Source organism: Tiliqua scincoides, chromosome 4 (genome assembly GCF_035046505.1).
Source record: "Tiliqua scincoides isolate rTilSci1 chromosome 4, rTilSci1.hap2, whole genome shotgun sequence".
NCBI classification, from domain to species: Eukaryota; Metazoa; Chordata; class Lepidosauria; order Squamata; family Scincidae; genus Tiliqua; species Tiliqua scincoides.
In genome coordinates this window covers 68,550,552-68,562,714 of record NC_089824.1, presented here as the reverse complement: position 1 = coordinate 68,562,714, position 12,163 = coordinate 68,550,552, and positions in this window count along the sequence as shown.

Below are 12,163 nucleotides of genomic sequence, written 5' to 3'. Positions count from 1 at the left end.
CTCACTCTCCAGACCTACCCACCCTATCTGCTATATAGCAATAAACGCTCAGGTATGGGGCTGGCAGTCAGCCCCAAACCTGACCTTCCAGCACCATGTATATAGCATGGGAGACAAAGAAAGAAGGCGCCTTCTTTAATTTCCCTCTCCTGTCCTTCAACATGAGGCTTCAGCCACACTAAAATGTTCCTGCTCCATATGGAATGCAGCCCTGAACAGAAGCAATCCTCTTAGAGGCTGGAAATACACTGTAATATTTTGTTGCAGGCCCAGCTGGTTCCCTTTAAGAGTAAACTCGGATGATTGAGTGTGTACTAGTTTGAAACTGATATAGGCTATCACTTCAAAATAAAGCAATGGTTTCTACATACTTGGGGGACTCCCTACTTACGTAAAAGTGTAAAAAAGCCTTTCCCCTCCCAACCCTTGGTACTGTAAGCAGCCAGGACCCTACTGGTGAACTACTACACTAGACCTTGATCTTAATAACTGTATTTTATAACTGTCTGATGCTTCAAAGTCTTCGGTATTTCAGATGGAGGGATGACACTGAGCAATAGTGACTTACCAAAGGCCACTTGAGAGTTCATGGCTGAGGCAAAACACAGCATGAGCTCTTAACCACTATACCATACACTGGTTCTTATCCCACATTTTGTAATATGCCATATGAAATAAATAACTAAAATAAATAATCCTTGCTGTCTCAGACCATTTGGCTTCAGCACGGTTCAGTCAGGTCTCTTGTATTTTCTCAGCTGAGAAAAGATGAGCAAATATGCTTCACTTCTTTTGACAGTGACATGCATTTTGGTTCACATAGAACCAGTCGCTGGCTCAGTGGACTCCTCAGTTGTTAACTCTCCCTAGACTTTTTCCTGGATGAGTCTACAAGTCAAATGTGCTTGCAATCATGTGACATGTGACGCCAAACAAAATTCTATATATCCATCGAGTTCCATCACCCTCACATCATGCTTTATAAACTAACAGTAAGAAGACATGGAAAACCACTGGTGGAGTGGAGTGAAGGTAAAGATATGGGCACTAGGAGGAAAATATGCTTTAGTTTTAGTCACTGTAAATAGGGTCAAAATAGACATGGTGTTACATGCGTGTTGGCTTCCATATCTCATTTCTTTATTTAATGGTCAATGTGAGATTTCAGGCGCACCCAGGAGTGTCAAACATAAGGCTGGGTGCGGTCCATGGAAGCTCTTTATCAGCCCTTGGGTTCACCCAGCACCACCATCAGCTGCCTTCAGCTGCTGAGCTGTGCTGAAGTGTCACTGCTGAAAGGGCAGCCAGCATGATAATTTTGGTGACATGCTGGGTAAGTGCATCACACTTTTAGTATTATTATTCAGAAGAGAACACATTATTTGACACTTTCTCATGGTCAGTAATGCTGATGTGCATGCGCATTTATGAGACTGTGGCGTCCCTGAAGGGCCACCCTTGTGCCACGCCCCCGCACAGTACTCAGTCAGAAGGTTTGCCAATCTGAGGGCCTTTCTCCCAGAGGCGTTCTGAGGGCCAGGGTAGCCGTGAGTGACTTCCCCGACCCTCTGAAGGCCTTGGAAGGCCAAAAAAAAAAATCACTTCTGGTTTCATAGAGGAAACTGGTAGTGACATTTTTATGCCCTTAGAAGGCCTTTTGAGGGCTACAGAGGCTTCCCCAGCCCTCAGAATGCTTTCTAAGGGCATAAAAACATCACTTCCAGTTTCCTCCATGAAATTGGAGGTGATGTTTCTCAGCCCTCCAAGGACTTTATAAGGCATGCGACCTCCCTGGGCCTCCAAAAGGGAGGCAGAGGGCAGGACTGGTGTGGGGGACAACAGCCCAACTGGGAGAGGCAGTAGCTTGCTGTCATGACCCTGGGCAGCCCTGGAATCGCCACTGACTTCAGATCCACTGTTCAGAATAAAAGGGAAAAAAACTAAGGCCTGATTCTCAAAGACTGCCTTAAAAAAAACACAACTCAGTGTCTTCATGAATGAACCAGCGCTACATTTTAAACAAGGTTTCTGCACTGTGCTTAGCCCAGGACAGTAATTTAATGAATCTACATTTCATGACTGAAGTGATAAGGATGAAACATTTTAAAATAACCAAAAGGTAGATACACCAGAAAAGTCTGATGAAACATTAAATGAATGTAGTGTAACACATTATCTTTGCTTCTGCACATCCAAAAAGCGCAATGAACTAAAACATTGCATTAAGCCAAGAATAAAGCTAAAAATTAAATTGGCTCAGGAAGACCCAGTGTAGTGGTTTATGCAGTAAGAACACAGTAAATTTGGTAATTTAATATCATTCTCTTTACCTCCAATGTGCATACTTGGAAAAAAAAAAATCTCAAAGCTTCTGCAAAACACTTTGCAAAGCCTATGCAAGTGAACAGGAAAAGGTAGAAGTGGACTTTGCAGAGTTGTGCTCTTCTGACATCTTTTTAAAATACACACCATTTTCTGAGATTTTATGTAGGGTATAATTATTCTCACTGACCATCATTTAGGTACTGCAGATTCCCTAATACATGAAATATAATCAGGCCCATTGGAGATAGAAACAAGACCTAATAAAGAAGACATATTCAAAAATATAACCTTGCGCTTCCAAATCAATAAATAAAGACAAGTATTTCATACACTAATGCATATATCTATGGCTATTATAAATTAGTTGCTTGCCAGAAAATACACTTCTTAGCACAAGTGCCATTATTTCAAGTTGTCTGTTTAATGCACACTTAGTATATTTTCCTCATGCAAAGCTGCACTGCATAATTAGACAACATCCATTCTTAAAAAGTAAAGTAGACGTCAAAAATGAAATACATAAAGCCCGACATTTTACAAATTTGCATCTCCAAAAGTTATGTGCGGTTTCTGATAGAAAAAAAAATTGCAACAAGATCACTATATTATAATGGTCCCGGTTTCATCTAGCTTGCTTCATCTGCTAGGCTGGCAGTAATGTAAGTTATAATGCACTCATTCTCATTCAACTTCAGTGGATGGGTATTTTCTAGAGTAGTTCTATTAAGTGGATGGCTGGATAGGTGTCTTAATAAGTTTGCTGAATTATGGCTGTTAAAGCTCGGTTAGATAAATTGTTTGATGGCTAGTTGTTTTCATGGTAGGCATTTACTGTCTCCTAGGGATAGCCTGTATGTTTCTGTTTATGTCCATAGCATTGTCCAGAGTTCTATGAAGCCTATTGGTCATACGTTGTGGGAATTTGCAGCCTTTACAGATCTGAGGCAACCCATCTGTCTAGCCTGCTTCAATCAAGCAGACCCCACCATTACACAAAATTAACAAGGTACATAGTGGTCATATCCCAGTAGTTTAAAAATGTGTGAAATCTATATTTTCTTCAGGTTTCACAAACATTCATAACAGTCTCAGACCAGACCCATTCAGCAGAACTGCCTAGATGCTAGAGGCATAAACAGAATAATAAAAAATAGTCAATTCTTTCCTCTATTCCAGACTTTGACAGTACAGAGACGATAGGGGGAAAGGGACATCTATATATAGAAATATTATATAAGAAATTTGAGAGATAACTGATCCACTTCCATGCCCAGCTGATCCACAGCATCAAAGTGCCCCAGACAGGTTCAGCTCAGAGACTAGAGACTCTGGACTCAACATGACAATTTGAACAAGCACTTGAGACTCCGTTTGAGACTTGAGGGTAGAGACTAGGCTTGACTCAAGACTTGAGGTTAGGGACTTAAGCACATCACTGTCTTTTTCCTTGAAGCTCACTTGTACATCTCAGCAGCTTTTATGGAACACTGCATGAATGCAAAGGCTTGTGGGCTGTACAAGCTTGGACAGCCTGCCAAAAGCCTTTGTGCTTGTGCCCGTTAATCACAAGGTGCTGCTGAGGTATATAAACTGGCCAGCCCTCTAGCAGCCAACACATCAGCCAGACAAAGAGAAATGAGTTAGCAGCAGGCAGAAGCAGATTGCAGAGTTGCGTCCCAGTGGTGTCAGGGGCAAGTTCGGAGCCACCCTCATCAATTAGTTCAAATCAAATCAGACACAGTGCCATTCAGCTTAGCTGAGTCGTGCAACATTAACTTGCTGGTCTTTCCCATTGTGCATACTCTCTCTCCCTGATACATATCCACATCATGCTATTCTGTAATATCCTTTTCTGGCATTGCAATACTCAACTAATTACATGAGTGCAAGCTCCACTGAAATTAGTGGGATTTACTTTCTTGTTCTGGCTACAATCCTGCAAAGCATGTATACAATGGATATTGTTGGCTCTACATTAAGAAAAACTCTGCAACCACAAGCCATTCTATAGCTGATAATAAAAATGCACCTACTATACAGAAGTAACCTGGTTTATCAGTCACTACCAGTAAAACTGTCATTTTGCAAAGGGACAAAACACCTCTATCAAAATTCTCAGCACCCTCACCAAACTACAATTCCCAGGATTCTTTGGGGAAAGTCATGGCAGTTACACTGGTATAATATCATTACAGCAATACCTTGCACTTTCATCCATGCACTTAGGTGCATGGATGAAAGTCAAAAATGGATGAATGTAAAAACATAGCCTTATTTAGCTTGCAAATTTCTTAGCTTGCAAAGAAAAATAAACACAAGAACATCAATGAGTGTCATGGAAGTTTGGATGCAATCAGACGAAAGAGGAGAAAGCATGTGGATGAAATTTGAAATGTGGTTATAATTGAAAACTGCTGAAAGAGCAAAGCAATGAAAGTCAAATGAATGAGATTCAAGGTATTTCTGTAGAAGTCTGTTGTGTAGATAGAGCTGGTTCCCAAAGTTTTTAGCAATGGGACCCACTTTTAAAAATGACACTCTATCAGGACCCACCTAGCTTTATGAGACTTAAAAAAAAATTTCACTTTACCAGGTATTCAAGCTTCTGTTTTCATCCTTTTTACTATGGAGGGGCCACCTTCTGGTGTGTTTGTGAGCTCCATGTTCATCAGATCAGGACCATTGTCCTTGTGTTCCCTTTTACCTGGCCTTTAATAAGAGCCAAGGCATGGTTGCCTACTCATAAATAAATGCATATGTGTGGTTCAGTTTCACTTAGTAGTAGTAGTAGTAGTAGTAGTAGTAGTAGTAGTAGTAGTAGTAACTTTATGGTCATTGTGCTACAGCACAATGAAATTTATGCACCTTAGAGATACAAGCATAAACATATACTACAATTCCAACAATCACACTCTACACACTTACCCACACATTCTATACAACATGCATCATAATATAAAAACAGTATAACAGACCATAATGCCCAGGAGCATGGTAACAACTGTATCGCCTTATTCAACGTAATTATGGCTGTGGGATAAAAACTGTTCAGGAATCATGTGGTGCTGCTCTAATAGTTCGGTATCGTCTACCCGAAGGCAACAGTTCAAAGAACTTATGAGCCGGATGGAAGGGGTCTCTCAGAATACTATGTGACTTCTGCAGACAGCGAGATGTATAGATGTCCTCCAAAGCTGGTAGATGAAGGTTGATGATGTGCTGCGCGATCTTAATAATTCTCTGTAGAGCTTTCTTGTCCCCTGCAGAGCAATTTCCGTGCCACACCAAGATATCATAGGTTAGGACACTCTCAGTGGTGCAACGATAGTAAGACACAAGCAGCTGCTGTGACAAATTTATTATTATTATTATTATTATTATTATTATTATTATTATTATTATTATTATTATTAACAGTATTTAACCTTTCCATGGGGCTCAATTTTCCTTGTCAGCTTGAGGGAGGAACTTCCTTTTCGAGTGTTTTTCTGGACTTGCGCTCATTGTATAGGAACCATTCTGGTGTCACTGTGTTCCTCTCAGTCTCCCCTTTGAAGTGGACTTCCCTTGAGGCGAGTTTGCCTTTTTGTGAGTGACCAAGCACATGTGGCTCAGGTTCACTTTTCATAGGGCTCAATACATTTTCCTCATCAGCTATCAGCTCGTCAGTTTCAGTTTCACGACCCACCAACAATCAGGTTGCAACCCACTGATGGGTCCTGAGCCACAGTTTGGGAAACACTGGCCTATATGATATATTGTCTTGTTCTAGCTTTCCTACTAGCTCTTTTCTGTTTCTTACTACAGGTCACAGATCCATCATTCCAGACCACACCGGATAGCTTCAAAGGCTATCATCATTTATGATGATTCAAAACTGTGGTTTTTAAGCACATTGTGTTGAGCAAATAACATGGAGCCATTCCAGATCTGGAAACTGCAGTTAGCAACAGAGCCCCAGAACTTGGAGCTTTTGAGGTGACTAGACAAGATCTTCCAGTAGCCAAGAAAATAATACATAGATACATTACAAATGAATCCCTTCAAGGAATTACATTCTGATCACCATTTTAAAATATGTGCCATTCATACTATTCTGGAAATCGGATACAGCTATTTCATAGATTCAGCACACATGATAGCTGCTATTATCACTTGGCTGCTTCAACATGGAAAACTGACATCAAAGATCAGTTATCATGGATCATTCTCTCATCGTATCAGCTAATTACTTAACAACATGAGACAGGCTGGGAAATGCTAAAGCTATAAGGCATTTGCTATCATAGTCACTTAGGTTTGATGCACTTGATGCACTTTGCGCATATGGGTGGGTGTGGTATAGGCCTACTCCATGGATCACCTTGGATATTACCGTTTAATCAGTACAGAAGGGTAGAGAATCTATTCACCTTCTGTATATCCTCTACATAACCACTATTGCATTCAAACTACTGTCATCCAATTTTCACAGTGCCGCCAGATTTATATTCATATTCCCTGGAATTCTATTCAGAAAACTCATCTGTTAAACAAAAAATTGTAAGTACCTAAGTTGGTCCATTAGGCAGGGCTGCTGAGAACTGGCATTGGGGCCAGGACAATCAACAATCAATCAACAGTATTTATATACCGCTTTTCAACTAAAAGTTCACAAAGCGGTTTACGGAGAAAAATCAAATAACTAAATGGCTCCCTGTCCCCAAAGGGGCTCACAATCTAAAAAGATGCAAATGAATACCAGCAGACAGCCACTAGAACAGACAGTGCTGGGGTGAGGTGGGCCAGTTACTCTCCCCCTGCTAAAAAAAGGAGCACCCACTTGAAAAAGTGCCTCTTACCCAATTAGCAGGACAAGATGCCTGATCTGCTCCTCCTTCCCAAATTTGTTTTGTACTGTATAGTTTATTTTGTCATGGCCACTTAGAAGTAAGTCCCACTGTGTGACTTGTAGCCCAACCCTATCCCTTGCTAGACCATAGCATGTTGCGCCACGGACAGAGAACACACTGCATGGTATGGAGGTGACCAGATTGCCCAGGAGTGGTAAAGGCAGCACAGCAACATACAGGAGGGTCTTCATGGCATAGCAGAGTTCTTGAGCAGGTTTGTAGAGGATAAGGCAATTCCAGAGATAGCCTAGTCCAATGTTTCCCAAACGTTTTTGACTGGCGGCTCCTGTGACCTCCTGGGCTGTGGTTCCCCATTAAGGCTACAATCCTATACATTTTATAAGATGACAGGTTTTTCATGAGTACTCCACAACTCCCCTGGCTGATTTCTGCAGCTCCCCAAGGAGCCACGGCTCACAGTTTTGAATCCACTGGCCTAGTCCCAGGCCAGTTAGGGTTTTTTATTTAACAAAACAGCAACAGTGCCATGAATTACCTCGAAGAGGCCTCCATGACTCCTCCCCCCCCCACTGCAGGATGCATCCCATTGGCATGGCTGCATCGGTTGGTTAGAATTAGGCTATAACTTCTAGCTATTAGGCTAGAAGTTGGTTAGAATTAGGCTGTAACTCGCACACCATACTTGCTCTCCTCCGTGAATTTTACTGTACAGAAATCTATGCAACACTCTTTTGTGCACCTGAGCAGTCCTCTCATGCTTTCCCTTCACACACACACACACACACACACACACACACACACACACACACAGAGAGAGAGAGAGACAGAGAGAGAGAGAGAGAGAGAGAGAGAGAGAGAGAGAGAGAGAGAGACTATTGCCTCTAGCCCTAGGAGCTGAAGATATTGGAGGTATTTTTGTTTTAGGTTTCGCCTAACAAGTTGACACAACTTAACATTGTTTGTCTTGTCACCAGATTATTACTCTAAATTAGGTTGTTATTCACAGTTGAGTCATTGAATATTTTACATCATGGTTACAGTAGCTGCTCTTGCAGACACCTGTGTAGAGATGAGACTATATACATAATGTCACTGTGCTGTCAAAATACAAGATGCCTGCTGTACCTTTCTTTAATATACACCACTTACTGCTCCTCTCCCTCTGGCTCCCTTTAATCCTCTACCTTTCCTCTAGCAGAGTTACAGAGGTCAGTGCCTAGGGATGGAATGGCCATAATATGAAGGAAAATATTGACAGTAGGAGCAGGACAGGCTTCTAAATGTCTTGCATTCAAACCATTCACAGCATGGCTTGGGGGATATAACCAAACTTTGACTTTTTTGATTGATGGATGGATGGACTGATTGATTAATTGCAGTATTTATATACCGCCTTTCTCATAGACTCAAGGCTGTTTACATCAGCAGGCTAGACTCCATTTTCAGTGGAGATTTTACAAGTATTATTCCATGAGAGAATATCACAGAACCCTCCATTTTTCTGTTCATAGTTCAGTCGTCATCCTGGCCAGTGGCATAACTAAAGGGGGGTGGCACGATAAGTACTCCTGCACATTGCCATTGCCGCCCAGAATGGGAGGTGTGTTGTGGTGCCTGCATGGGTTCTTGCACTTTCCAAGATTTCACAGGCAGCTGCACCAAGCTTCACATCAGTATCTCAAGAATGTTATCTGTTTTTGCCAGCTGACTTCTCCACAGTCCACTCCTCCACCAGCAGCTCTCCCTCACCCATCCAAGGCAGCTGGTCCTGCTTTGATTTTTCAGGCAAGCTTTTTCAGCTCAGCCTCCAGACTACACCTGCTGTCCCGTATCTTGCCCCTGTATACAAATTCCATGCAGCAGCTGGATGTTCTCCTGTATGTGTATCTGGAAAAGTTGCTTGTGAGGCTTGTATAAGAGTTTGTATGTTTAGATTGCATTAGAATGTCTACATGGATGAATCAGAACAAGGGAGGGGGTTGACCTCAGGAGTAGCATAGGCAATGCCAGAAGGGGTGAGAAGTGGACAAGTATGACATCCCTCAGATAAGTAGCCTACCCCACTATTGCTTAGTTAGAACCCTCTGGGTCCCCATGGTCTCTTTTCTATTTATGTTCAGGAGGGAAATGTTAACATGAAAAGTATTGTTATTTCTTTTTCAGGAATCTAGATTGTGGGGAAAGCTTCCTCAAAAGACTTTGCCCCTTCTGTGCAAGTATTTCTTCTTCTTCTACTACCACTGGGTGTAGGGGAGCTGCCAGAAATGTGACAAAAGAGAGACAATGCAATATACCCTTGAAAATCTGCAACATATTTGGCAGTGAAATGGAACAATCTTCCATTGGGTTGTTTGCTGTTTGGTTGAGAGTTGTGGTCAGTCATAAGGTTTCCTGAAGGGCCTGTCAAGCACAAGAGGGACTGGGCTGAATTTCTCCTCCGCTTCTCCTTTCTCACTAACTGGGTGCTCAGTGTTCTCACAAGGCCCAAAGCCATCAAATGAAGCATAGCCTCCTCTGAAATAAAGTTGGAGATTTTATGAAACATACAAATGGGGAAGCTCATGTCTTCCTTGTCTTTATGATTGCCTCAGTATACTTTTTGGAGACCTACTCGCTTATAAGTTTTATACAAAAAACCCAGCATAGCCATCTCCTTGTCCTATCTGCAGGTCAGGGTAGTTCAGGGTGTTGCGGCAGTCACTAGAAGCCCAGAGGAGTGGCAGGCACAAGCTCAGCTCCGGTTCGCCATACTTTACCTCTCCCAACAGCTCCCTCTTGCAAGGAGACACTTTGGCAGCATGTGAGCCAGCAGGTAGGTAGGCAGGCAGGCTGGCTGCTGGGTCTTAAAGCCCACAGATCGGAAAAATTCCCTTTGCTTCCACCCTCCCTCTGGGCTGTTCAATTACTTAGAAGGGGGGAATGTCACACACTACTGCATAAGCACCTAATTAATGACTTCAAAAACAGTGGCATGGTTCAGATTCTTTCCCCCCTTTCAATCAGGCTTCAGGGCAAGTTGCAGCTCTTCCTCACAAGCATCTTTCCCTAAGTTTATCTCCCCTGACTTATCTAAGGGTCATGGAATGTTCCATGATTTCGGGCTGAAAACCTGCCGTCGCCTTATCTGTGAGATTGCCTTATAAGCGAGTATCTGTGCTGCCTTCTGGGAACCTTAATTCATTTTATCGATCAGGGCAGATTTGTAATAAATTGACATTACCGTTGTATTTCTTTCCTTCTAAAAAAATTTCTTCTCTGAGTCCCCCGGTGTGTGAAAGCAGCCACTCACCACTTGTAGCAGTGGTCAAGCCATGTGATCCAGTGTCTCACCATTTACAACTGCCAAAAAGCACCCAGTGCCACTGGAATGCTTGTCCTGGTGGCGCTAGACACCAATATGATTGGGGCCCATGTCTTACTTTATGGGTTACCTTTTGAAAACTTCCAGGTGACATGCTAAATGGATACCTGAATGCATGCCAGAGCACTTAAATTTCTATGTTACAATATGAACATTCCCGGTGACCCAAACAAATGGAAAACAAACCCAAAGTGTGACCATCCAAAATGGACTGAAATCTCCAATTTTGTTCATGCTGCTCAGCCCAAAAGTGTAGATAAATTTCACTGACACCAATGGAACATACTTGGCAAAAGTATGCTCAGGATAGTGTAGCACTACATTGGTTTGAACCCCAGTCAAATCATATCATTTTTGGGTTCTGTTTAGAAGTTTTAGAGCCAGTTTCTGACCAGTAACTGAAAATAATGCTGAGACATTTCCTCAGCTCTTCTGAGTCGGTATCCACTGTACTAACCTGCCTTTCTCATCCTGATTTAATGTCTAGGTCAGATTAGAAGTAACAAGAGAATTTCTAGTCTTAGTTACCAGAAGCTGCCAGAAGCTATAAGAATCAGGCTGCCCTCAGGCCAAAGTTTGTTATCTGTCATTGATCTGAGAGGGACATGCAGTGCAATCCCATGAAATGGTGAGAGCTGACTCATGCACTTTTTCCTTCATTCCGTCACTGTATTAGTAAGTACTCTGGAATGTGCCAACACAGAGAAATGCAATATAGGTCATGAAATGGTAACCTGAAAGCTTCCCTAAGCTTTGATTGGCTGTGCCTAATACAGAGGACATAAGATTGGCCAATATATGTTCAGAGCCTTTTGCTCTTTGTGCCTGGGGGTTAAGAATAGGCCCTCAGTTTGGCTGTACTTGTCATAAGAGGCAACTAAACAACCACCGTGTAGATGGGACCCGTTAACCTGGGAAGGTAGCTCATCTGAGAGAAGGAAAACTCTGATAGCAAACCTCCACTGCCTTGTGGCTACATCCAGTTATGGAAAAGGCTTCAGGAGTCAACCTCGAGGCAAAATCCAGAGCTGGAGTCCCTGAGGCAGTTCATGGCTGAACACAGTCACATTCTGGCAACTCCTGCGACGCCGCTGGAACCAACCGTATGGGCTTCTGCCTTTCCATTGGACCATTTCAGCGACATGGAGAGGGGGGATTTGCTGCATGGGAAACAGTCTATCCTCCATATCTACTTTACCCAGGCTTTGCGCACTGGAGAAGACACTCTGTTCCAGAACCACCATTCAGAGCACAGTACCATAGTCTTCTGAGACTGAAGGATGCCAACACAGCCTGAGAAGGGGGGGTTGTATATAGCAGCCTCTTCAATTGCTCTGATTGTGTTGACTGTCAGCCAAATTGGGTTCCCCAAGCCAACCCCTCCTCTCATCTCACAGAGTGGCTTGCAGGCTGTACAAGAATACTGACAAATGATATGCAGGCATAATGCAGTCCACAGAGTATCATGAAGAATACAGGCCAGCAGACAAGGAAGCTGATAAAGTGGTTTGGAGGTCTATCCATTCCCCTAGGAAATGTTAAAGGCTCCCTTCAATGCAACACAGTCCAATCTATAAATTTTTAGGAAGTTTTGTAGTTGAATCTATGTTGTTGCCAGAAGTAT